Source organism: Rhinolophus ferrumequinum, chromosome 2 (assembly GCF_004115265.2).
Source record: "Rhinolophus ferrumequinum isolate MPI-CBG mRhiFer1 chromosome 2, mRhiFer1_v1.p, whole genome shotgun sequence".
Lineage (NCBI taxonomy): Eukaryota > Metazoa > Chordata > Mammalia > Chiroptera > Rhinolophidae > Rhinolophus > Rhinolophus ferrumequinum.
This window is the reverse complement of record NC_046285.1, coordinates 57,428,257-57,453,065: the sequence shown is the minus strand read 5'-3', so window position 1 is coordinate 57,453,065 and position 24,809 is coordinate 57,428,257. Positions and strand designations below refer to the sequence as shown.

The following is a 24,809-nucleotide window of genomic DNA, read 5'->3' as shown; positions in this document are numbered from 1 at the left end:
TTAGGACATAATCACTTAAACAGCTCAATCCATCGTCTGGATTTTATCTCCTCAATTTCAGGTTGGGGGAGACAAAGGAAGAAATGATTCATTCATTCACCAAATATTCTGTGCTCCTGTGTGAGCACCCTTCTAACACCAGGAATTCTTCAGCAAAAAGACAGACAGGGTTCTCTCCACATGACACTTTATGTTAGTGAAACTAGTTGAAGTAAATAAAACATATACATTATAAAGTATGTAAGAATGGGGTCAGTGCTAGGGATCAAGGAACAGGGAAAAGATATGGTCTCCCTGGGGTGGGCATGAAGTAAGACCTCACTGAGCTGGTGACCCCTGACAAAGGCTAAGAGGAGGACAGGGGTGGGGGTAGGGAGATGAGTCCTGTGGATTTCTTGGGGGGTATGTTTCCACAGAGTAGATTGTGAGAAATAGAAGAAGACTTTTTTTTTTTTTTTTATCAGTTGACATTAACATGTTCCAGTTATAACCAGTAAGCTCCCATTCAGTCTGAAGGCTAGATCTTTGAGATGCTATTACAAATTTTCTGTCTTAAATACATTTCCTACACTTTATCTTGCTGTAAGCTAGTGAAAACAGAGATCAGATGCCAGCAATGGATAGTAGTCTTACAAAGTTTATATTTATTTTATGCAACAGAGAGGTCCCTTTGTAAATAAAAATAATATGATTGGTTATCTTTATTTTTAGTACTTTTTTATTAAAATAAAAAGTAAAGTTTTTTACTTTATTAAAATAAAAAAGTAAAGTTTGCCTTTAATATGCTTTTGCTCTTATTTTGTTGGGGGTGATTTTTTGCATATTAATTAATTTACACAATTAAAAACTTTACTTAGTCTATCTTCTCTCTGGGATCATTATAGAAACTATTGCATTTTAAATCTTTATTTCTAAAAGTCTGTTTGATTTTGTGACAGAAGACTTGTGTTTGAATACCAGTTAAGCAGCTTATTCTAGTTATTCTAGTTAGATTTTTTTTTAGCCTGTCACACTAAGTCCTGGTTTCCTCATAAATATAAATAAGGTAACTGTATCTACCGCTAATAATTGAGTGAAATATAGATGGATTGGAAATTGCTAAACTATAATAGCTATAGAGATATTTTGATGTTATAATTATTACTATATAAAAATAACAGCAGCAGGAAAATAATAAGGCTTTGGCAAAGGGTTTCATTAAGAAAAATTCAAACATGAAGTTTTCCTAAAATTACAAAAGTGTTTTTCTGTATGGGCCTTGTCATGATAACTATTCTGAAACCATGACTTTGTTTTTGAAAAGGAAGGAAATAAACAAAAAGCCTGTTGCCATGTTGGCTTATGTTCATTGCAAAACAGAAGGAAGAAGGATAAAAAATAAAATAGTGTTTGCCAAATGGAAAAGGACAAATCTGGTAGGGAGTGACGTGTTATACTGAATATATATGGAAGACTGTTGGCGAATTCAAAAGAAAACAGGCATGTGATGAGATAGAGACTTGGTCGGGGCCCCAGCCATACCTGCACCACCTTTAGATATGAGCTCTAATGTAATCCAAAGTAATAATACTCACTGGATACAATTTTGCACTTTTTCCTCTCAGCCATGGTGAAATCTCCTGTTGCCAAGTCCAAATTATAGCTGGTAAATGTGTGTTTTTATGTAGAAGCCTGTTTATGTTTCCAGCCAAATTTTCAGGTCAGAGCCAAAAGAACGTCTACTAAGTGAGACTATAAGAATTATAAGATTTGCAGAGCTGGAAGGGACCTTTGAGCTCATTTAGACCAACCGTGGCACCAGGCATCTAGTTAAAACCTTTTCAAGTACTTGCTAAATGAATTAATTCCCTCTTTTTACAAATGGGGAAACTGAGACCCACGGAGATGTAGATCACGCAGTTCCTGGCTGAGCTCTTGTTGAGTGTGAGACATCTTGACTCCTGGATTTGTACTTCTTCTCACTGTACCAGATGGCCCATGCACATGGTTTTACTTTAGTGCTGTATCTGCCTGTAAGGCTATAAGGTTCAAATGAGGGGTTATGTGCTCTTCTTGTTTGGAAGGCTCAGTTGCTGCTGGAGTTCTGCTGGACTCACTGAACTTTTGATATGTGCTGTAAACGGGTTTTTTTGTTTGTTTTTTTTCCTTTGCAAAAGGCAGATAAATATTTAGTGTCAATTCTTGTATTGAGAATTCTCATGTTTATGGGAAAAGATGACCCTTGGAAAACAAATGAGATATTTTCTATCATGATCAGTTTGACCTCAGTGCCTGTAAGGTTTGGTGTGACCATTGAGCAGTCCCTTCACTCATTCCTTTGTTCTTCTTTGGCTATAAATTCAATACCTTCTCTAACTCAGGCACACATGCTCCGGATTATAGCCTTAGAACTTGGCATTGTGAGTCTAACGCTCTGAGTCCCAACTTTGGAACTGTTAGCTTTTTGTCTGAGCTGATGCCACAGTTGGCAATTGCTTCCTATTTCAGCCATAATGGGCATGTGTATAGCATTGTGTAGAGTAGTTTCAAAGGGGGTGTGGGGGGATGTGTCATAGAAATTCAGATTTCCAAGGAAATTAGAGATCAGAATTCAAGTCCCTTTGTGTTGTTTGAATCTCCTAATTTTTTTTTCTTTCTATTTACTAAAATGTTTATGGGTGACTATTATTGGTAAAGCAATGTTAAAGGTTGAAAAGATGATCAACGACAACATCCAAATCAAGTTTGGAAGCTTTGTGTATACACAGCTTCTGAATCAAGGTGTTTCATGGTACGTTATGCCTTGGTCATCATGCTTTGATCAGAAGCACATTCTAAGTCCTAAATTAACCACGGCTAGAGCTATGCAGGAAGGTTGGAAACAATTTCAATTAAACTGGATGTTGGCGGCTGGGTAAGACCTTTATTTTCAGGTAGAGGGAATGGATTTTTCAGAAATGGAGTAACAAGAATAAGAATACAGGAGAAGGAAAGCACGAAGTAAGTGTGATAAGTCTGCATTTCTGGCTGTGGAATTTGCCCTTCTGAAATCATTGGTGATTTATTGAAGATATTTGTTACTATTTTAAAAATAAGGTGACATCCCCAGATCTGTTGTTGGATGCCAAATGGTGGTGCTTTTAACACACTGTAAGGCAAAATATGTTGCACTTGTGGGAAACCCCGTGCAGACAGCTCTGATTGTCTGGCAGACTTCCTTGAGCTCCTCAGGGACTTCTGTGCTAATACCTGACGGCTCTGAGTTCAGGTGCCTGATATTTAACTTCTCCTTTTTACAGCATCTCTACTTGATTTTTTTTTTTTCCCGTGATCTCCAGTTGACAACTTTTAACTCTGCTCTTTCCATTGTGACTCAGTCCCGTGGCTTGCTTTTACTTGCCTGCTATCCAGTGATTTTACACTTTTCAGTTTTCGTATCTCCTCTTCCGTTCATTTAGGCAGGATGGCCACATTTGCTACTATAACTCCAGTCCCTCCACCTCAGAAAACAGACTGTTTTGTCCACCTCTGGTTACTCCAAATGCTAATTTTTTCTCTCTTATTGAACTGAAATTTGTTCCTTTATGATTTCCTTGCACTGACTTTCTGCTGACTCTCTTAGAAAATAATGCACTTTCAAAGAAACTGTCAAGCCAGGAGGGACATAGGTGATGTCTGCCCTTAGGAGTTGATGAATAAAGCTACTGAAAGAGGTGACTTTTCTGAGGAGAAAGTGAGAACAGGGAAACGTCATCTATGCACTGAACTTAGGGAAATGCCCAGACTTAGTTAAAAAGAGAAGAAAGAAGAGAAACTTCTGCAGTCATTTACGGTCTTGCTTTAAGTCGGTCTCCAAAAATTTGTAGGCCAACTCATTTCTATTCTTGTGAAAACAATTTTAAATCTCATATAAGTGTAGGGTGAATTGGGGATTATAGTCACTTATCCACTTACCTATTTTATGTATTTCATTTATCAATGATAACTTAAAAATCTATTGACATTTTAGTAGAACTGGTGCACAATCTGTGTCTTGTGACCCTTAGTTGAGTAGTATCCTGGTCACAAAATTGAATAACAGAATTTTTCTGGTAGACGTAAGGAGCTCAGGCCCACAGAATGACCACGTCCATCCATGAACTCATAGAAATAAGTAGCAGGACTTGCTTTCTATGGTGTGAACATACCCTGGTATAGAGGGCATCCCTTCTGCGCCTGGTAGTGGGGTAAGGAAGGAGGAGTCTGGGTAAAGGAGGAGCAGATCCAGGCTATAAGGCTCAGAGCGGAGGTGGTGTACAGTATCGCCAGAGCAAAACCAAAATGGTCAGTAAAAGCTTGATTCATTCCATTCTGAAGCACTTGTCCTTTCTGTGCAGTGAAAATACAAGAGTATCTTGATCCATGAAAACATACCAAAGGAGTGATTGAGATGCTTATTTCTTCCTGGCCCTTCGCCCTGTTCCCTTGGGCATTAGGTTAGCAAACCCTAGTTGCCTTGTAAGGTTGTTTGTGACTGTGGCAACAGCAGCAGCAGCAGCAGCAGCTTGCTAGGCGATTATCTCCTCCTTTTATGGTCCGCATATGTAGGTCAGTGTATGTTTAACGGAGCTGGTGGGTTCTTAGGCATGTAGCTGGTTCGGGTCAATGTGACTTTCTAGAAGCGAATGTCAAAGTTTTCCTGTTTGTCTTTCACTCTGAATCATTGTCTTATTGGGTATTCATTTGAGCAGAAAGAAGTATTTTCGGTGTCTAGACTTGTAAAAACTTCTTTGAAAGTAGCAGGCCTAGAGCCGATAGGGACTATTCCAATGTTTCACTTAGCAACTTGAGCCTTTTTCATGGAATGCCATAGTTTCTCTTCCTTATTTTTTAAAAAAAATCATTTAAAGAGATAAACGTTTTCTCTGGAATTGATAATGGAGTATGTGCACATACACACCCACTCACTCTTATCAACTCAATTACCATTGGAATAATCTAGACACACGCATGCCTCCTGTTGTGAAAGAAACGTCTTATGAGAAAACTAGTTGTATAGGAATAACCAATAAGGCTAGGTTTACTTTACCTCCTGTGTTTTTTGTTTTTTTTTTTAAATAGGGAATAATTTATGATATTTGTATACTTCAGAAAATTTCCTTTGCCAAAAGTTAAGTGAAACTGCAGTTGGTTCTTTCTGAGTCAGTGGAAGTTTTATCCCATTTTGTCTCTCCCATAAAGAATCTTAGTGATTTCTTCAAAGCCGAAATATATTTTTTTCTATGTCTAAAAATTAATGCGTTTTTTTCTAGGAATGTAAATAAGTCAAACAACATAGATTAAATATTTTCAAACATGTTTCTTCTCTCAGGGAACAATTTTGATATGCGTATGTACCCCACCCCCAATACGTATGCCATATGAAGCTTGAACATTCTTCTCCCTGCTTCATCCAAAGTGGTATTTAAAACAATTTGGAGAATGTGTTATACTATTTTAACCTTTGTAGCACTTTTTAAAAGAATCATTTCTCACATTAAATTGTACCACCACATTATTAATAAACTATAGCTTTCACTTGTTTATTGCACTTTCTTGTTTACCATTTCTTTTTCCTGAATTCATCATCCCGATTCCTTACCTTTTTGTTCTTTTTTTTTCTGCCACAGTACTTCATGAAGTGATGTTTTTTGTCATGTGAGTGATGTATTTCTTGAGTTCTTATATATCTGAAAATGACTTCTTTGTGCCTTCATATTTAAGTAAAAGGTTGGCTGCAACTAGAATTCTAAGATCAAGTTTTTTTTTTTTAACCTCAGTATTCTACAAAGATGTCTATGCTATCATTTAGTATCATTTAGTATTTAGTGTTGCATATGAGAAGTCAGATGCCGGTCTGATTCTTTCTGTAATTTAGTAACTCTTTCTTGCTTGACCTGAAAGCTTTATTTGTGGGACTCAGTAATTTTATTACAACATATCTAGATACAGGTCCTTTCACCCTCACCCTAGTATTTCTACTTAGCATTCCGTGAATCTGTGTCATCTGAGGAGTCAGGTTTTTATTTAGCCAAACAGGATTTTTTTTGTGTGTTATTTGGAATAAGCATTTTAATCTTTGATTTGCCTTTTTCTTTTTTATGGAACTCCTATATTATGGTTTTGGATTTCTTCTCTTTCATATTGGTATTCTTTTTCAATAGTTTTATCATATGGAAGAATCCTATTGCTTGCTTGCTTATTTTATTTTGTTTTATTTTATATTTTATTTTATTTTAGTTTAGGTTGCATTTTTGTGGTGATGATCTGCCCTTGACTTATAAATCTATATCCACCTGAATTTGGAGAGAAAGTGTGGTTGGCAGTGGCTGTGGATCTGCCCTTCTGGTAGGCCTAGCTAGCTTGCTCTCTGCACTTTATCTTTTATCTAGATTGAGAATATGTAGCCCTTTAAATATCAGGGCAGCCATAGTGTATCTGCATCCAGTCTTTACCGTATGTGTGCAGTTAGGGGAGGCGGGGTAGCAAAAGGGTTTCTCTTAGATACTCATGCCAAGAGCAGACCAGCAAGCTTTAGCGCAGCCCACAAGGCTGTTTATTAGTTGTGAGGACCCATAAGCAGGTAGGAAAGACTCTATTTTCCATGCCATGCATACATGCCTTCTGAGGGCTGGTCTTTGGTTGAATTTTCAAGCCTTTTTAAGTTCTTCCCTCACCATTTCCTATTCATGCCTCTTAATGACTATGTCACCAGAGTGTCAGGAAATGTGGCAAAGTAATTTTTATTAGAAAGGATAAACTCGTGAAGCAATTTTACTGTTGTTTTGACTGGTTTTCATTGTGTACCTCAAACGTTCTTTCCAAAGAGGATCCCCTACCCCATCACTGTTTTTGTTGTAGCAGCTTGAAGTCAGCTCAGTTACTGCTACCTTTTGCTGTTAATCTAAAGCTCACTGTTACCCTTGAGGTCTCCACAGAAATGCCTTCCCTGCTTGCATTATCTAAGCCAAGTACAGCTTCAAGGACAGCTAAGTTTGTTGGCTAACACAGTGCGCTGGATCCAGTCTGCCTGAGTTCACACCTGGCTCCCCACTCACTGAGTGCAGTTATTGATCGCAGTTAGCTCATCTGTAAAATGGGCATAATTATTGTACTACCTCTTTGAGGCTGCAAAGTGATAATGCACATCGACAGTAGTGTATGTACCTGACATAGCAGAAGACGTAGGAAATATTTGTTGTTGGTGCCATTACTAATGGGCTCTTCTGGGCTAGGTGGTCTCTGTGCTGAGTTCTGCCACAGTTACAGCTCTCCTTTGCTTTCACCAGGCCTTCCCAAAGTCCACCAGTGATCTCATCCCTTGCGCTTGTATACTCGGGGACGTAAGTCTTTCTGCTAAAGAAATACTCCTACCAACGCCCTCTGCAAAGTGAATGATTGAATTAAACTAAATTTTAGAGCTCTTACAGCTCTACAATTCAATGCCTTGGTAATAAAATATCACCTCTTTATACTTTCATATTGAATTATAAATCGTAAAATATAATTTAACAAATTAAAAAAGTTAAAAAAGGCTCAATGAGTCAAGCAACTTGTTTAGATCTTACAACAAATGTCACAGAAGCAGTGATTTATTTTTAAATGGACAAAAACAAAGTGCATTTTGGGGACTTTTAAGCCTCTTGGCTTGGTATCAATTCCCTTACCAATGAGAGAAGGCAGGTTTTTAAAAAATTCTCAAAAAGCAGCCAAAGTCATCAACAATGTGTTCGTGGCTGGTGACCAGGGGCTATCAAGATAGCTTTCTTTAAAGAATAGTAATTCTTTAGTGGAAAGAAGTTCATCTTCCATCCCAGCCTCCAGCATATTCTCTGCCAGTCCCCTCACAGATTGTACCATGCACTTCTTATCCATGGATTTAGTAAGGAAGCCTGTTGGGCTCACAAATCCTTTAGTTCCTTTATAATTTACATAATCCACTCAATATGAGCACAAAAAACTTGAACTGAAGGAGGAGTAAATGAGGGAGTAAAGGATGCCAAGACCAAAAACCTAAGGATTTAACTCAAATTTTATTTTTGAAACTCTAATGTTTTAAGGAGATTTTTTGTGTGTAGCTGATTTTGCTTGATCCATTCAAAAGTCAGGAATTTGTGCACGTCTAATAGATAAAATGTAGTCTTACATGTGATACATCTTCCGTCTTGTCCTAGTGAAGGGACTGAGGCTCCAAGAGGTTAAGTACTATTCTAGGTTTCCATGGCATTAAGCATCCTCGGCAGGGATGAAACCCTGCATTTTTTCTGAGTCATGCCAGTCCATTTCTTTCTCTTTTGCCATCACTACTTTATTGTTATTCTTCCTTTCTATTCTGTTTCAGAGAAGGACACAAAACACCAATTGTCACTTTCCTCTCCAAGTACTTTTATTATCTGTACGCTTTTGATGAGTTCTGTTGTAGAATCCTCTATTACAGTATTGTCTTCAGCTTTCTTTCTTCCTTCCTTCCTTCCTTCCTTCCTTTCTTTTTTTCTTTCTTTCCTTCCTTCCTTCCTTCCTTCCTTCCTTCCTTCCTTCCTTCCTTCCTTCCTTCCTTCCTTCCTTCCTTCCTTCCTTCCTTCTTTCTTTCTTTCTTTCTTTCTTTTTTTCTTTCTTAATTGTATCTTTACAGATTGGAAGGATGTACTTTGGCTTTAAAATATAGGAAAGCTCTTTATAGAACTTTAAAATGAAATTCTGTCATAATTTGTAGTTGTTTTTATATTTATTTTATCAATAAACTTTAGTAAATATGTCAATTTTTATTATTGTAGAAAAAATGTAACATTGGTGGTACCTGGTGGGAAAAAAATAATGTTTCTATGGCAGTTTTTTAAAAAGGGTTGTGGGAGTGACACAATAAGAAGAGGATTTACCCTGTAAGAAATGTTATTTTACTGTTATGTTTAGAAGTAAAGGATTTGGTGTATGAGATATATGTGTGTGTGTGTGTGTGTGTGTGTGTGTGTGTGTGTGTGTGTATGTATATACACACACACACACACACACACACACATATATATATGTATACAAAGTGGGAGAGAGAGAGAGAAAGAGAAAGAAAGAGAGAGAGTTCAGAAATTCCCTTCTTTCCCCATCATCTGTCTCATTCCCTTTATTGCTTAAAGGAGTCTCTGTCTGTCCTACAGCCACCTTTTTGTTTTGAACTGGAGATGACACATCAAGATGATATGTGACTTGGAGCAGATCATCCCTCAGAGCCAAATCTGTTTCTTCAGTCATAGAGCTAGTGTCAGAATCCTATTTCTCCTATCTTCTGGGTTTTCATGACAATGAGATGAAAATAACCCATTTGATGGCACTTTGTAAATCAGTAAAGGATTTATCTTATAAAATAATTTGTTTGTAATATTATTTCAACATCCTTGATCTTTAATTCTATAGGAAACTACATCCACCCATATGTAGAGCAGTGAATATATAGTCTTTAAATGGTGTCTTTGCTTCTAGAGCCTTTAAATGGTATATTTGCTTGTATGGTGAGTATTGAAAAGATGATGACAAACTGTGCCCTGAATAGAGATGTATTGATTCAAACAACAGCTTACTACACAATATGTATACTTCAGAGTCAAGGTCTTGACTCCAGAAGACCTATTTCAGAACTTCATAGAGTACCTGGTTGGCTCACACTTAGGCATTCCATTAAGAGATGATCAAACAATTGAATAAAAAATATGGCAAACCACTGTGCACATTCAGGAGACTTCATCATTTTTATTATCATTTTACATCAAGACATTTTGTAAGTTGAAATATTCCTAGAGGATCGTTTCCATTTCCTTTTAGCTATTGAAAGTGGTACAGTATCACTTTAGTAATTCTCTTCTGACCCAGTGGAGATACAAACCAGTTTTAGGCCATGGCAACTATAGCGAAATATTTTCATAGAGTTACAGATTCATGAAAGGAGACTCTCTCCTCTCTCCTCTCCTTCCCCTCCCCTGCCCCACCATGTTTCTCTCTGTAAATTGGAATTTAAGCTACTATCCTAGCACAGACTTATTCCAGCTCTACTGAAATGACTCTTGCATGTGTTTACCACCTCCTCTTATACTCCAGTGACTGTTAACTTTTCTGCCATGTTCTTCTACATTTCTAAGGCAGGTAACACTCTTGATGGTTTGAGACGCCTCACTTCCCCAGTTTTCACTAAACACAACATTCATGGTTCCTGTGCTATATCTGTGATGATTCCTTTTCTCTCTTTGTCAGATCCTCCCCTTCTTCTTCTCCTTCTTCCTCTTCTCCTCCTCCTCCTCCTCCTCCTCCTCTTACTCCTTCTTCTTCTTCTTCTTCTTCTTCTTCTTCTTCTTCTTCTTCTTCTTCTTCTCCTTCTCCTTCTCCTTCTCCTTCTCCTTCTCCTTCTCCTCCTTCTCCTCCTCCTCCTCCTCCTCCTCCTCCTCCTCCTCCTCCTCCTCCTCCTCCTCTTCCTCTTTCTTTTTTTTTTTCTGACCCTAAATTTAGGTAGCCACTCAGGGTTCTCTTTTCTGATCAGTCTTCTCTTAGTGGAAGTCAAAACTCGAATAGAGGCAATCTTCGATCTCTGTTTATTTAATGACTCGAACTCGTTATGACTCTTGGCACTGTGTTTTCGTCTGACAAATTATGTGCCATTTATCTATAGGGTCTTTCTACAGAGAAAACCTTCTGTCTCTTCACATTTAATATGTTCCACATTCTACTCATCATATTCCCCCAAGGCTTCCATTCTGTTGGAGATACCACCATATTTTCTAGTCTCCCAAACTCTAAACTCTGGTTATTGTTGATAGGTCTTACTTTTTTAACATATCGGTCACCAAGATCTGACATGTTTTTGGTTCAAACATGACTCTCAGGTTTGCACGAGTCCCTTCATTTTCCCACCCATTGTCTTAGCTTCTTCCTTCTCTGAATCACATAGAATTTTTGCTTTGATTCTGTTTGTTTGCTTGTCTATTCTAGCTGCATATTTCTATGCAATTGGTCTTCAAAAAATGTTATTTTCTTCCTATGGCTTTTTATTGCCTACCCCATTAAATTTCCTCTGTTGGTTGATTTTCAGAGTACTCCATGACTTATGGCACCGTTTAAAGCATATCTTGCCCCCACTGTGCTCTTCCTAGTCTTTGCTCTTAGGAGGCTGATGTTCTCATGCTCTTCCTAGTCTTTGCTCTTATGAGGCTGATATTCTCATCATCAGCTTGCCACACAGAGTTAATTGTCCTTGTGTCTCTTTTTTTGGAATAGCCTTATTAATCAGCTGATCAGAAATCCTTCCTTTTTGAATAACCTAACTCAGCCCTCCGCACCGCCTCTGCTACCACCAGCTCATCCCAACTCTCCCTTCTCTGCAGCCCGAATCTATAGACTGGGTGGTGTGGTACAGTGACATGAGCCTAGGGTTGCATACCAGGAAACCCTGCTCTATTGCTTACCAGTTGATTACTCATCTTCACATGCAAAATGGGAATAACTTAGGGAGTTATTCTGAGGATTAATTAAGATTAAAGAGTATAGAGTATCCAGTAGTATCTGGTTCATAGTAAAGGCTACCATGAATCACTTAATGGACAAATCAGTTAATGATGTTTCATTTTCCTGCCACTTAATAGATGTCTTTTTGTGGACTGATGTAATTATATTATGCACATTAATATTGCCTCCAAACTATATATCATAAAACCAGAATCATAATGTGACATGAGGGGACATGTAGAAATCATTTCACATCACAAATCATAGTACTTCATATCTGAAAGGGTCTTAATCCAGGCCATCTTTCTTGTGATGAGGAAATGGGCAGGACAGATCTTTTTAAGTGAACTGCCCAAGGTGACACAGTTAGTAGGAGAGCTGGCCCCAACCCCACCTGGAGGTTGTAGAACACATCGGCCTGAACTCATTGTATTATCCTCTTGTTCTTTCCCCTTTTAGAAACTGTCTGAAGACTGGATCCCACTCAAATTCCTCTATGACGCATCGTCTGTATCTCATTTTTTGATATTATGTTGATATTTGTGGATTGATTTATTGATTGATTCTTTGTCTTGGCAATAGGAATTCTCTGGAAAATCTGTGGAGGGTGTATTATATATGGTCTTATCACCCCCATGATGCTTTTGATGCTGTTGTAGCATGCAAATGTTTCAGCGTGTACCACTTCTACGCACTGGCTCAAGGCGGTGGGGAAAGGAAACAGGGAAGGAAGTTATATATATGATGAACAAATCAAGCTTTTCTATATTTAGTCCTTGCTACTGTTTGGAAAGTACAGCTTTGTTCATGGCAGTCTGGCATGTGTTTCCTTAGTGCCATTTCAAAAAGGGGAAAAATAAATAATGGGAATTTTTTGTAGTGAAAATAGTTACTCAGTGAAATCACATAAGTTCCTTCTTTTTCTCTTGATGAAACCTCAAACCCACTAGGCACAGATTCCTCAACCTCAACTATGCATGTCAAAGGCTCATGCAGAGTCAGCAAAACCCATTACAGCAAGATGTGCTCTGGTGGCTGAGAGACAGGGCAGGGAAGAGGCTGGGGGACAGAAGGGTGACACTCCTTGATCCCCATGGATGGTTTGGCTACCTATCAGATTATTGCCCCCTGGAGGAAACTGAACCTGAACGACATAGATGGAGAGAACAGAGCCTTATAGCCTTTGCTTAAACTGTTCCTTCTGCCTGAGAGTTTCTGTCTGCTGTCTTTCTTCGGTAGAAGTTTCTCTGAGTGTCTTACAGCCACTCTCCCAATTCAAATAAATGAATTACTTCTCTTTAGTAGTTTTGATGACAGTTTTGAGATTTTTCTCAATCTGAGGCCAAAGTTATCTTTAGGGAACAATAAAGACCCTTATGAAGGAGACCAAAATTACCTGATCTCTATTTAGATAGAATTCTATAATATAGCAGGACTTGACTGTTCAGAAGTGGCAATGGTAGAAAGGCTTGGAGGTCAACTGCAGGAGTCTACTGAGGCAGATGAGGGCCTGAACCGGGACGGTGGCCATTATCATGATGAAGGGAGCTAGAGTCCAGAGCAATTTGGAAAGAGAGGGCTACAGGAAATAGAGGAGTCCAGGATGCTTTGTAGGATCCTGACTTTCTTCAGGGGAGAAGTATTTACTTTCTGTCCTCGTGTTTGCAAATAGAAGATCCTCTAAAAAATTAGAACTCTGAGGCAAGGGCCATGTGAACTTCTCCTAGAGGAAATGTTGGTACCATTGAGCGAAGGCTGCTTGTCATTATTGAGAGGGACTCTACACTATACAGTCTTCAGACATAAACAGCTCCACCTAGATACAATTGTGGCAGTAGGGTGAGAATAATACAGGGCTATAATTAATGCTAATTTGTGGATATTGCTGTATTGTTGTCATTGTTTTTTAATTGAATATGTATTAAGCTCCAACAGGGTGTTATGAATAATGCCAACTTATAGTTGATTTTTCAGAGCACTCCGAGGAATTTATAAACACCAATGAATGGGAACTTACAGCACCCCTTCGAGGTGGTAAATGTTGCCATTTCTACAAAGGAGGAGAAGTGAAGTCGATTGTGTTTGCTCTGTTGGCACTGTGGGTGAGAACACAGAACTATCAAATGAGAAAAAAGTATTTTCCCTGTCTTCAGGAATTGGGTTAGAATGTATTAGTAAAAAATTCTCCTTAAGTGCGTTTAGAGCTGTGGGATTTTACTGAAATTGTTCCAGTTATTGTTAACAGTTGCATTAGCACCTGGCAACCAAATTCTAGGCCAGCAGATTTCAAATTTAATGTGGAAAAGAACTGGGGGATGAATGAAGGGCTTGTCCGATGCCAACTATTAGACCCTGCTCCCAAAGGTTCCGATTTGGTAAATCTGGGAGGGGGACTAAAAGTTTTCCCTTTGAATGGGCATCTGAGGTACTTCTGTTCTCAGAGGGGGCTCAGCTTCCCTTCAAAACTCCAGCCTTTTTCTTCTTATAGGATCTGTCTTCAGCCACCGAAATGAAGCCTCACTCTGAGACCAAGACTTTTTGTTTAATAGCTATAGGGTCTCCTAGAACTTACCTAGTCCTCTTATTTACAGAACATACTACTAGCCAACATTTATAGAAAGCCTATTATATACTTGGCATTCTATCTGACACATGGTTCCCAGGACCTTCTGCAACCTGGTTTTCGAAATGTCCCCGTGGAGTTTGTATTATTACTCCCCTATATCATGGGAGGGGACTAAAACTGAGAGGGGTTATGACTTGGTAAAAACATCTCACTGCTTTAAATCCTTTTGATTTAAATCTAGGTAGAGACCTGGATTCTACTTGAAGTTTGAACCACAGATGAGGACAAAGCCTCTAGACGTGGTTTAAGTGGCGTACATCATAAAGAAAACAGGTCACGTTGGCATAGGGGAGAGAGCAGGGAAGGAAAGGTAGAAATGACCAGTTCCGTTTTTTTCATTCTTCCTTTGTTATTTGTCTTGGTTCTTTAATATAGACTAGGAAATAAACTATAGCTAAGTTAAGTAGTTGTCATCTGATTTATCACTTGACTCTGAATATTCTAGGAAAAAAGGGAAACATTTCTTAGGAAAGCCTCTAATGAGGCATGAACAGAATTCTGAAGTAGAGAAAGGTGTTTTAAGTTGAGGTCAGAATAGTGAGGCTTGAGACAGCATCATTTCTTGCCTCCTTTAGACTTGTTTTAGTCTTTACCTCGGGAAGTCACAGTCTTTTCAAAGCAGTCTGTGAATTTGTATTCCTGAAATTGAAGGGAGACATGTTTGTTGTCTTGGGGATTTACATTCATTCCTGATTAAAGTGATCAATAGCTTTCTGATACGGCCCCGTACTCATTTTTTATCAATGGCATCCTTTTTCATAAAAAAAAAAAAAAAAATTAAAAAAAAAGGAATTCCTGCTAGGAGTGTTGTTAATGTAAATTGTCTATGCACTACTTAAAATATATGTAAGTCATACCATGTGTTTGTTCCCATATCGACACTAAGTCCCAAGATGCAATTACCCCTGCCCACTCTCTCCTTTGTCATGGGGACTGTGTTTATCCTTTAGATATCTGTACCTTGGATACCAGCCAAGTTCCTTCTATGCCAAGCGTTTGTACACCTGCATAATCTGACCACAGCTGACCCTTTGAGTCCGATCTTCCTTTATTTTTACCTAAAAGAACACTGGTTATTTGCCAATGTTAGTGCACGTCGCAGTGCTCCTCCTATATCTTTATGCTCAAGAGGCAAATAGCTTAAATATTTGTTTCCACCCAAGATTTTCTCAATGCTCATTGCATCCATGCAGCTGTCTCTGATTTTTCTATTCTATTTAGCCTGTCTCTCTCTCTCTCTCTCTCTCTATCTCTTTCTCTCTCTCTCTCTCTCTCTCTCTCTCTCTCTCTCTCTCTCTCTCTCTCTCTCTCTCTCTCTCTCTGTTTGCTCTAGCATCTGTGTTTCATATACTTTAATATTTACCTACCGGTATTCAACCTTATAATATGGGTATTTGCAGAGAAACTAAACTCTGTAATGTAATTGTAAGCACTTACAGAGAGAAAACTACCAATTTTCCTCCCCTCCCTCCCTTTCACCCTTTCTTTTTCCCTCCCTTTCTCCTTCCTTCCTTCCTTCTTTCCTTCCTTCCTTCCTTCCTTCCTTCCTTCCTTCCTTCCTTCCTTCCTTCCTTCCTTCCTTCTTAATAATTCCTGTCCTTCATATCAATGTGTCCTGAATGTTTGATGAATATTTATGGAAAAGTGAATGAAAACTGCTAAATGGGGAGCCAGAAGTCAAAAGAGAGGATTAGAGCTTGGAGTTTAAACATAGTTACATCCATGATCTAATTCATGGTAACCTGACTGGCATGTATAATCTCAATTGGAAGCTTGAAGGCAAGACCTTTCCCCTTTGCATTTCCAGCCCAGCATCACAGAAAGTTCAAGAGCTAGAACTTTGCAGCAAAATATCTGAGTCCCAGATTCCAGTTCTTCCATTCACCACCTGAGTGACTTGGACAAGTCTCTTTTTCTTTGACCCTTAGTGTCCTCTTTTGTAAAATAGGAATAATAATACCTACTGATCTCTATGATTGCTGGGAATTTAATGAGATAATATTTAAGAAAGTGCTTTTCTAAACTGAGCACTTCTCTGTTGATGATGGGAGTGCAGAAGAGGCTATGATTTTCTTTCCCCATGTTCCCAAAAGTAATTATGTCCTAGTCTGTATACAGTAGACTGGGTAACTGGCCAGTCATGCTACTGGCTCAGAGGATAGTTTCCAACACTGGTTTGGAACAGCAATTTAGACCAAAGGAAACTGAGGAATAGATCTTGGATGATGATTATTAGGGAGTAGATGCATCTATTGTTAAAAAATATGATTCCTGCCATTTTAGGTAATTCTTCCATATCTCTTCCGTTTTTAGACTTTGAGACAAGACTTGATGAGTTTTGTCTTTTCCCTTCCTGTCTGCTTACTAGCATGTTACTACTGTGTCCTATCTTTTTCCATTTTTCATTAATTAGCTAGTAACTCTCAAAGCAATATAACTGAATGCAGCTTCCTCTATAAAGTTGTTATTAGTGACTCTGTTTCTGAAATGGGCATTTCAGGTTGTGTCTTATTAGCATCTGCTCTATATCTTCTGTAATTTCAATTATCAAAGTAACACTTAAACTAAATAGAAACAGAGTACTTTGGTTCCAGTAAGTGGCTATAAGTGAATAAAATGTCATCACCCACTTAAAAAAACAAAACAAAACAAAACAAACACACAAGAAAACTTAAGCTATGTATAGTATTAGATAGGTTGCAGTTATATGAATGTGTTTGGAAGAAAAGAACCATTAATCTGGAAGAAAACATAAAGATGAGTCTAAACACAAGCCTAGAAAGAGAAAGTGATTTGCTCAGGGTCAGCCTACTGAGTTATGGCAGAACGAGGACAAAATGCCTAATTTATCACTTCTCTACTCTCCTTGCCTACACATCCACCCTCAGGTTCCCTAAAGAGAATTCTGTGGTCTCACTGGATAGGTAATACGTAGCACTTTTCTGGATCAACATTTGTAAATATTCAGCCATCTTCTCACATTAACATACTTGGAAGCTTTTTTAGGAGAAAATCACAATACAGTCTTTTACTTGAGAGTGAATTTTGAGTGGTAGGACGGGGACTAGAAAGCATTGATTTAGGTTTCTCTGTCCTGTCTTTATCTTTTGGCTCTTTGACCATTAGTAAATCACTTAAACTTTCTGGTCTTTTGTTTCCTTTGATACAATCATGGAATTGGAATAGATGCTAGCTACGACTCTTCCTTTCACCGATGTCTGCCTACAAATGTAAGTGTCTCCACCTATTCTGACATTTCTATAGCACTGTTTGCACCTCTGTTTCAGTACAGAATTCCAAACTGGCTGCAGGATGGACTCTACTCCTTACCCAATTCTGTTCACCTTGTTTCACCAGTGAGACCGGAAATTCCTGGATAGCGCCTGTGCTCTCCTCCCTAAAGTTTCCTCATCTGGAAGATGGGATGAGAGTAACTCTCTGCTTATTTCATTGGTTCTTAAGAAGAACAGTTGAAATAATGTATGAGTCATTGCTTTGGAGAAGATGTTTCATGGTGTAAGGTATTCAGGTTTTAGTCCTATTCCAGTCCCTTTAATGAATCCCACATACCTAAATCACTTCTTTGGGGGGATTTTATGACATCTTGAAATAAAATGTTGCAATAGCTTCTAAAATTCCCCTTCCAGTTCAAATATTTCATGAGCCTGAGTTACTTTTCCCGTACTAATCATCTATAATCTATTCATACTTCCCCAAACATTCTTTATCTGTAAGTCCTGATTGATGGTGCTTATCGCATAGACTCCGAACCACCAGTGTTCAGAGAAATTTTTCACTCCTTATCCATTTTGATGGCATGTCCGCTTTATAGCTCTCACTGCTCACATGGAATATTTGACGTGGGAACTGAATACTTTCTTTGTTTTTCAATGTTGGTAACATCTTGAGGAGTCAAGAAAGGATTCAAGGAAAAAAAGTTTGAGGATGATGAGCCAATACATAAAGTTAATACAAAATTTCTAAGTATTCAAACATTTACTTCTAGTTATTTCTATTACATTGCTGAGGAACGTGAGAAAGTTCTGAAATTTATCATGCTTCAACTCATCGGCCCTTCATTATCAAAACGTAAAAGAACAAATCTGTGTTCCATGAGGTTTTAAAACAACATCAATAGCAAAAGTACTTGACATGGTCTATTTTATATGGTATGCTACAGTGGGAACCAACAATATTTCAGTCAGTCTGTTTAATTCATAGTTGCAAACTATCATTGCTCTCCCTGAATAATGTTTCCTTAATGGGAAACCAAACTTGTTTCCTCTACCTTTAAAAACTTCTATTACTTATATAAGTTTGTGTTAATTATATTATGTAAAGCATTCCTGGGAAAGTTTTGGATGATCCAGATGATTTTATGGATATTTCAATTGGATGTACCTCATTTACACACACACACACACACACACACACACCAGGAAAGGTAGTTGGTACAGTGCTTGCTAAACTGTGTGTGTGGACTGACTGACAAGATGGCTCTTAAGGATGGCCATTTCTGTATCTATTGCTTGCCTAGAAAATCTGCAGCAGTAATTTTCAAACTATCTTTTATAGAAGTGCCTTGGGAGACATTGCTGGAGGCAATGGGGAGGACCCCGTGGGTGGAACCCTAGGCTTCCTCTGCTCGTCCTTTAACCAGAACAGCTCTGCTTTTATCTTTTAAATAATGGGGTTCTGTGTATGATTTTAGTTTCCCCAGAGAATTTTTCTGCTTAAAAATGTCTATTTTATTGTCAAATATTTAATCCTATTGTGGTTATCCTTGTAGATCTTATTTTGTTGATAGATAGAGCATGTATGTATTTTTTCATGTTATTACGTAGATATTTTTATTCAAATTGACCTTTATTTTTATTTTAAGGGGCTATTTTGATAGGACATTATCAATATAATTTTTATTTCATAAAGATTAGAATTTAGTAGAAATAATCCAATGAGTAGGTACACACTACAAAGTGAAGGTTTCCTTTTTTTCCTTTCTTCCTTTCTTTCTTTTTGCTTTCTTATATGAATAGAATAGTGAACAATGAGGCTGCCTGTGTGTACACGAGCACAGACTACTTTAACTGTGGCCCTTCCCTTACTTCCAACTGAGTTGGCGGAAGTTCTGACTTTTTCTAACTCGGGTGAGTTGGGTCTGGTTGCAAGTGGGCAGCAAAGATCGTAAAGAGCAAGTTGTGCAATGGCATTATAGACTCGTTCAATATGGGAGCGTACACAAGCAAATAAAAAGGCAGACTGGAGAGGTTCATATCCGTCTTTTCATAGGAGTAAAAACTGAGATTCAGAAAGGAGAAGTTGACTGCCTGATGGTGTCACGTGTAGAGCTGGCTTTCCTCTGTGATCCCTCTGAATGTGTGGATCTTGTGCTGGCTGCTTCAGTAAAGTGACTGTTCAACAGAGGCCCATCAAACTGTCTCCATATAAAGGAGTTTATCTTAAGGGTCCATGTGGATGAGCTCTGTCATCAGAAGACCCAGGGATGGGGCCATCTCACTTTCCTCTCATTACCTTTTTCTCCCTTCCTTCCTCTCCCCCCTCTCTAATCCCCTCCTCTATTATTTCCATGTCCGTTATTCTCCTCTCTCTAATAGGTGGCTTCTTATATCCTTATATGTTTTGATTATTAATAATTAGCTATGAACACGATCCTTTTGGTTTATCGTGATTATAGTTTATCCTCTTGACAGTTTTGTTACATGTTCCTTAGTTCAGATTTAAATGAGAAGCAAGGTTATTTGCCTAGTTTATCTTTTTGTCATAGGCTAAAGTTTAAGTTCACCAGTCTCTTTATGGAGCTTTGGTCAGGTGTCCAGCCTTTCTTTTATGGGTCACAGTGTTTTTTGTGGTGGAGTCACATTGTCCAAAACATGGCTCTTTTGGCAACAAGGGCTGGTGGCAGGACTGTGTGCTTTAAATAGATGTGGGTTGGCCAAACATTACCAACTTTGGGTAAATGTGGTAGGGCTGAAAAGGATGAGAAAATAGAGAATGTGACGGAAAAATCTGAGGCATGTATCAAGCCTAGTGTTTAGGTTTTATCTTGATTTATTTTTTTAAATTATTTTTTTTTTTTGCTTCAGGTATACTGAGCCATGAAAAGCTCTCTTTGTCTCCTGTTGTTAGCTCATTTTCTATTTATTCAATGCCATGTTCCCAGTTATCAAGCTATTATTCTACTTCAAATTGTAAACGTCGTGCCTCTAGGTAGTTTGAATGCTACTGTGTTTGCTCCAAAGATGGCTTTTTGAGGCACCTTTCCCCACTGCTCTGAACGTGTGGGGTAAATGAGTCTGCTTAGATGACTCAGGTTTTAACCTGGTTTTGCACATTAGACATGTGTGATTGTATTTCTGTCAGCCATTAGACCATGAGATTATAAGCTCCTTAGGAAGGGAATTGTTTTTGTTTTTAAATCTCTGTATCCTCTACATGGTTTTACAAAGAGTCTTAAAGAACATGGTGTATTTGATACAAGGCAGGTGTAGACATAATATTATCCAGTAAACAGTAAATTGCTTGAGGTTGAGGGTCATGCCCTCTTTAGATTGCATGCTACTTAGCACAAACTATTTCTTAGAGCAGCATGAGGGAAGAGTCAACCATTCATACCAACCAACAAGAGTGGGTCCCTATGAACTTTTCTATCATAGAGAATTAGACAAAGATGAGTCAGTTATCGTATCAGCTAGGTTCTCAGTAATGTCTTCATGGAGGAAAGTGAATTTGATATAATAACGTAAGTGTGTTTTGGGAAAGGTAAGCCCTTCAGCTAAACGAGTGGCAAAGAGAGTCAACATAACAAGTCAACATAAACTAAAACGTTTTTTTCTCGTCCAACATACTAAGTCTCATTAAATAAAGTGACATTTCTACTAGGTAAAATAGGCCACATTTTCTAGAATTCTCACTACCAAATGCTGCCTGTCACACTGATTACGTAAATACCTGAATCAGTGTGATGCACATTATTATTATTATTACACAGCACATTATTATTAGGTAGCATGGGGGGTTATAGTAAGTAACAGTGCTGCTGTTTCCTCTTTATTTAGTTATTTTTAATCCAGATCTCCTCTCTCACCCATTATTTGGATTGTCTATTGGTATTAATGTCACATAACAGAGGTTGTTTTTAAGGTAAAACTTTGTAAATTCAGTTCTGCTTACACATACATGCACACACATATACACACACACCGGTCCTTTTAAATGTTCATTGTATTATAAATCTACTAAGAGCAGGGGTTCTTTAAGTGTAATCCTCAGACCAGCTCTATCAGCATTCCCTGGGAACTTGTTAGAAATATAAGTTCTTGGGTCTCATCCCAGATCTCTAGATCTAGAAAATGAGAAACTCTGGATGGGGTCCAGTAATCTGTGTTTCAACAAGCTCTCTCTGGGGTTCTGTGTAGGCTAAAGTTTCAGAACCACTGATCTAGAATTCTGTTCTTCACAGTTAATTTCCAGCACCATTGCATGTGTTAATTTCCAGCACCATTGCAGGACCCCCATCTATCGGAAGTCCCCAGCAATTGATTTTCACTTTCAGTCAAAATATTTTTCAAAGTTATGTACTCACTGACTATGCCAGCCAAAGCATTTATTTTGATACTGTGGTCAAAGCAATAATTGAGTAGCTAACATTGAATACTTTGGATGTGAACAGTACTTGACATGTATGAACTCGATTAATCCTTACAACAACTGCATGAGGAAATGAGACCCAGAACACTTTGGGTAAATGGCTTAAGGTCACAGAACTGGTGAGTGGCAGATCCAGGTTTCAAAACCCTGCAGTGTGACTCCAGAGCCTTTTCCACTACACTTTTTGTGTTAAGTGTGCTTTGGGTGAAAAATTTCATAAAAATGACCACAAACAAAGGAATCCATTGACTGTGTCCTTAGCTTCATCAAAGATTAAAAGATGATAGATAAATGATAAGTGGATACAGTTTGTTGTTTATAGATAATACAGCTTTTTTGGTATCCTTTTTGCTATCACCAACATTTGGTTAGTTGGTTGGTTGGTTGGTTGGTTGGTTTTGTTTTTACTGATATTAGAAAAAAGGGAATAATAAACTTTACTGACCATAAGAGAAAATAAAAATGAAGTGAAATTCATACTGTATTATTAATGGTTAAGTAACACCATTGAAAAGACCATCAAATTTGTATGTGGAAAGAGTATACTGTTTGGGGATCATAACCGTCTAGGTTCCCGTAAGGTGAGATCCTTTTATACTCCAAAGCTATCAGGGAAAGCTTTTCTTCTCATGAATCAAAATGAAGCCTACACTTGGGTAGTGACTGGCAGTCACTTGGTGTTACACGGAGGAAATTCTTGAGCTTTGTGAAACAAGATTTAAAAATCGAGGATTTAGTCCTTCAAGTTTTCACTCTGATTATTTAGTTTCTCTCTCAGGTATTTTTCAAGCAGTAACATACAAATCTTATCTCTTTAAGTCCCCCTGCGGTGCTGTGTCAGTGTGATTGCTTGCCCTCACCGAAGATTCTGGGGGTTGTTGATGACGAGGTCTGGCTCATACATATTTTGAATGTGACCCTGGGTATTGTGTCTAATTCTAGGGTGTGAGCTTCCTAGGACAGAGATTGGTTATAATTAATTAGATTATTCCCCTTGACTGTTTTTCTTAATAGCCAGATTTTGTCACTAGGTTCCTGATGGTTTTTCATAGCAGAGGACTTTGCAGTTAGTCCTGTTTCCCTACCTCAAAATGGAAATGAATTCTTAGTAAATAAATTGTTATTATGCTAAGCAGGATCCATTTATTTCCATTCATTACTAGTGAGTCCTCTCACCGTTTTGCAATCACCAATGCAATCATCAATTCAGGCAAGGATCATCTGTGGATGCTAAAACCATTGGGTGAAAGTTTCTTCATGAGCAGAATATCAGCAGAGTCTCACAGATAATTCATTGATTTAAAAGGAAAGGGGACACTTTTCCAATGGAGAAATCCAGTGGACTCTACCTTGATTGAGCAATCACATAGGACGTCACCAAACTGGGCCCAAATGACATCATGAGCTTCCTGATGTGATGCAGCGGGAAGGGCACGGCATCATACATTGTGATGTCCCTGCCAAACTTATTTAATCTGAAACTGAGCATCAGACAGAAGCAGACTGTTGAGCTTTTTATAAGCTACTTGGCCTAATTTTTTTTTTTTTTTAAAGTCAGTTTCATGGAAGACACAAATAGGTGGGGCATCTGTTCTAAATTAAAATAGACTAAAAAGGCATGTCATGTCAATGTGTGATCTTTGATTTGATTCTGGACAGGAATTAACAATAAATAAAAGGACATTACTGAGACTGCTGGTGAAATGTGAGCGTGAGTGAATATGAGATAATACCGCACCTATGTTCAATTTCTTGGATGTGATAATGGTATCGAAAAATTAGGTGTTCTTAGGAGACACAAGCTGAAGTATGTGGAGGGGATTTTGTGCAACTTCTTTCAAATGGTTTAAATGCACTAAGAAACAGAATCTATATACCTTTTAATATATTGACAAAAGGTACATTTTGCTATTGTCAAACCTTAATACTTAACTTTTCATTTTTGTTTTGTTTTGCTTTGTTTTTCTTTAGCATCTGAGTCAGGGTTGGAAAATATCTTAAAGTCTTCTCTCTCCTGCTGCTTCATTCAAATCTACTTATTCCTTTTATTGAAGGGTAGTTATTGTTCTAATCTTACCACATTTTATGAATATTTTATATATAAGCTGTAGAATTTGCCCATAGCCTTAAAAATTTGACCAAACTCATCTGCATCATCACTCCTATCTTTTATTTGTTATTGTTATGAGAGAGAGAGAGAGAGACTGAGAGAGAGAGAGAGAGATCGCAGAAGTGTGGCAAAATGTTGGCCATTGTTGAATCTGGTTGAACTCTGGTTTGTGGGTGGAGTTCATTCTACTATTTTTTCAACTTTTCTATGAGTTTAATTTCTTTTGAAATAAGATATTTGGATATAACAGATGTATAGGTAAATACAAATGTGTACTTTGTCATAACTCACTACTACTGGTTCTTCTTGTCTATCACCTGTAGTTAGCGTATTAGCAATATGTGGGCTAAAACATGACCCATCCAAAGTCAGACTCTTGGAAATGGCATCCCAGGCTGTGCATTTTGGTTCTGGGCTCTGTTTTGAAGTCTCTTCCTATGTATTTACATTGGGGGAGTCATCACCCTGTAATTCTACTAGTGGCACTAAGAATGATGATTTTTCAAGTTATAAGACCCAGTTGTACTTTGGTGAGGTTTTATTATATACATATTTATTGAATTGATGAAAATAAGTATATTATTGAAATTAATATCTTATGAATAGATTGTTCCTGTGAGTTTTGTAGCTGTTAGTAAAGTGACACAGTCACTGGACCCCTTTTGTATCTCGCTTCTCATCCTCTCATTCCACCTCCATGCATCAGCCATTTGCTATAGTGACTGTCTCTGCATAGGTATGACCTGGTGGCACCTTGCCTCATCTGCAATACTTTCCTCTCATTTTCTGTCCTAGGGCTTGTCTGTCACCAATCTACTTCTTGGGACAAGTTATGTCAGAGTTTATAACCCCATAAGCAACTCTAAACCAATGGGGAACTGGAGCCTGGAGATAGATATTCTTTTTTTTCACCCTAAGGCGGGACGA

At 38.1% G+C, this 24,809-nt stretch overlaps 1 protein-coding gene across 8 annotated transcripts in view; it reads left to right on the top strand.

Annotated features, from left to right (window-relative positions):
- Positions 1 to 24,809, top strand: part of LPP (LIM domain containing preferred translocation partner in lipoma) — a 656,883-nt gene that overhangs the window by 288,136 nt on the left and 343,938 nt on the right. The window lies entirely within an intron of this gene.